This window comes from Lipotes vexillifer, unplaced genomic scaffold (assembly GCF_000442215.2).
Source record: "Lipotes vexillifer unplaced genomic scaffold, Lipotes_vexillifer_v1.1 scaffold1911, whole genome shotgun sequence".
NCBI lineage: Eukaryota > Metazoa > Chordata > Mammalia > Artiodactyla > Lipotidae > Lipotes > Lipotes vexillifer.
The window spans coordinates 71,460-74,513 of NW_006792095.1; the positions used below are offsets into that span (position 1 = coordinate 71,460).

General features: G+C 59.0%; 1 protein-coding gene across 1 annotated transcript in view; it reads left to right on the plus strand.

Moving 5' to 3' along the window:
* FLT4 (fms related receptor tyrosine kinase 4) overlaps positions 1–3,054 on the plus strand; it is a 41,841-nt gene that overhangs the window by 1,826 nt on the left and 36,961 nt on the right. The gene's annotated exons all lie outside the window — the stretch shown is intronic.

Sequence of the window (3,054 nt, forward strand, 5' to 3'; positions counted from 1 at the left end):
AGTTGAATGGCGCCATGGCTGGGCTTTGGGGCAGAGGAGTGGGAGATCCCACCTTGAGGCGACATCCAGCAAGGACTGGGTGTAGTGTCCAAGGCTCAGGAGAGAGGCTGGGCTGGAGAGCTGGAGAGGAAGCAGAGCAAAGGGTCTAGGATGGGACCCTTTCCCCCAAGGAGGGGACCAGAGAGGGAGAGGCTTCCAGGGAGACAGGAAACATTCGGCATGCAGGGTTTCAGGAAAACCAGGAGAGGCTTGTGTCCTGGTGCTCCTGAGTGGAGCAGAGTGGGAGGTGGAGGAGGGAGCAGGATGAGGTCAGTCTTGCAGTGAGTGCAGGTGATTCTTACCAAAGTTGGGCAATGAAGGGGAAGAGAGAGAATGAAGCTAAGGGGCCCATGGAAGGGGGGTGGACTAGGTCATGGCTCCTGGGGAGAGGTCCCATGGAGAACAGACCATTGCCACTGTCCCTGAGCCTTGCATTTGCACCACCCATTTCTGGGCTGAGGAGGGCCCTAAGAGCTGCCAGCCTGATGGGGGATACTGGAGCAGAAGCATAAACACTCCAGTGCAGCCAAGTGTCAGAGCAGCCAGAGTAGGAGGCCAAGTGCTGGCAGGTGAGCAGCCTGGCTGTGAAGCTGACCTCAAAGGTGTGATGTTGGTCCCAGAACGAGACTTTTGTCCTAACTCTACCCCTAAATTCCTTGCTATATTACCTGAGTTCCTCTCTTCCTTTCCTTGTGCCTCAGTTTCCCCATGCATAGGAGTGCAACAAGATGGCAAGCACTGAGGGGCTGTGCTTGGGGTTGGGCTTTTTGCCCCAGTAGTGTCCCTGTAGAGAAGGTAGGTGGCAGAGGTCACCTCCAACAGACTTTGTCTCTTGGAGCTTAGTCTAGAGTGAGGCTATTTGTGCCTCTGAACAGTGGGCAGTCAGCTCAGGGATGTGTTGGGGGAGGAGGCAACTGCTGGGAAGCTTGGCTGGCCCAGCCTGAGGATGGTGGTTCCTGCCATGGGCTGAGGCACACATGACCATCCCAGCTCTTCGCTGTCCCTGCTCCTCAGCCCTGAGCCAGACCCAGGTGTGGACAGAGGTGTGGGGGTGGGGGTTGGGGATGCAAGTCAGTGCAGGCAGAATGTGGGGGCTGGGCCCATCTTACTTGGTGCCTGTGGATCAGTGGCTCAGTGCTCTGGGGACTCAAGTGTAGGTGCTGCTCACATCCCCAGCATGCTGGAGGCACCGGGTCAGTGTGGCTGAAGGCTCTCTGCCTCCCCAGAGCCCAGTGCCCACATGGCCAGGCACCAGACTGGGCATGAGGTATAACAAGGGGACTGTCTGGCCAGCTCCTTGCTGTGCCATCCCCACCCTGACCCCCAGGCAGTGGCACCCCAACCTGGGGAAGGGGACTGCAGTTCTGTGCAAGTTGAAGGGTATAGTGTGTGCTCTAGGCAGTCTAGGGAGGATTTGGACCAAGCACATCCTGCAGGGGTTTCCTGAGCACCAGACTAGCAGGAACACAAACATGGTATCGTAGCCCAGGGGCAAAAGTGCTCAGTGACCCAGTGGGGCCCAGCTGGTGGCTGTGGGCTGCACAGGGTTGCTTCTAGCTTGGGGCTTCCTGGAGGGGTCTGCAGACTCCAGGGAAAGGGATTCCAGGTAGGGCAAAGACCCCCTCAAAGGCCCAGAGGCAGAAGAGTCATATGGTGATCAGATGAGGCTAGACTCCTAGGGCCGGAGGGATGAGATGGAGGAGACAGGCAAGTGGAGGTGGCAGGAGCCAGCAGCACACCTGGAAAGGGGAGGTCTGAGCAGGGAGTCACCTGGTCAGATTCCCCTGAAGGCATCACCGGAGGGGTAAAACCAGATGCAAGCCCACAGCAAGGAGGCTGTGGGTGTACCCAGGAGATACGCCAGGGAAGGAGGTAGCAGGGGATGGTGGAGAGAGAGGGACAAGTGCCAGTCTCTGGCTTAAGCAACAGAACAGGTCATGAAATTGTTTACCAGATGGGGACCCTGAGAAGAGGAGGAAATGTGGGGAAAGATGAGACACTCCACTAGGGAGGCAGGGCCTCAAGTTGAAGGCAGGGAGGAGGAAAGTTGGGAGCACTTGAGTGTGATGAGGCAGAGGGGAGTTGGGGAACCCAGGGAAATTAAGTGGGGTCTCACCCATGAGGGGAAGTTCTTCTCTATGTCTAGCTTACACCTCTCCCGCTGCCACTTGGGTGTCCCCCCACCGCCCCGCCATTGTAGATTTCGCTCTACTAGGGCCTAGCCTGTGCCCCACAGCCCTGAGATACCCCTCAGAGAGGGGGGATGGGTAGGGAGAGGGGTCCGGAGAGCCTCTCACACTCCTTGCACCGACCTCTGAGCAAGACACAGCCGACGTGTCCAGCTGGAGCCAGGGATTCCTGAGTTTCGATCCTTTTCAGACACTGGCTTCCTCTGGGATCTCGGTTTTCCGGTCACGCCAAAGGGAGAAGCCTGGGAGCAGGAAGATGCGGGCTTTGGCGCTGGCTGCCGCTGAGGCTGGGTGTGGCTGACAGCAGGCACACTGCTGCCTGGCTCTGGTGCCCCAGGCCACCCCCATCCCCGAGGCCTGGCTGGGGTGTGGGTGGCCCAGTGAGCAGGCACAGGTTTCAGGGTGGCAAGTGGGGGAGCCCCGCCACGTGGCCAGCGAGGTCAGCATGGGTTCATGAGAAAGGACTTGTCAGCCACAGGAGAGGACATCCTGCCTGCATTTCCCTCTTCCTGCAGCAGGAGCCCATGGCCCAGATTTAGCAGCGCTGGGGGGCCACCTCTGAGCCAGCTGGGCTGTCTGATAACACCACCCGTCCCGCTGCCACAGAGCAGAGCCCTGATCCCAGAAAGGCCAGGGCAACTGTCTGGCACAGTTGGCTGCACCCACAGCTGTGCTGCACTGGGAGCTCCACATCTACCAGGGTGCCCTTCCTCCCCATCTCACCCCCAGGGGGTACTCAGGCAGCCCACGGTCCCACTCAGCCTCTCCAACACTCCCTGCTTCCCCAAATTGCCTCTATGCTGCTTCAGCCGGACCACTCTAAACA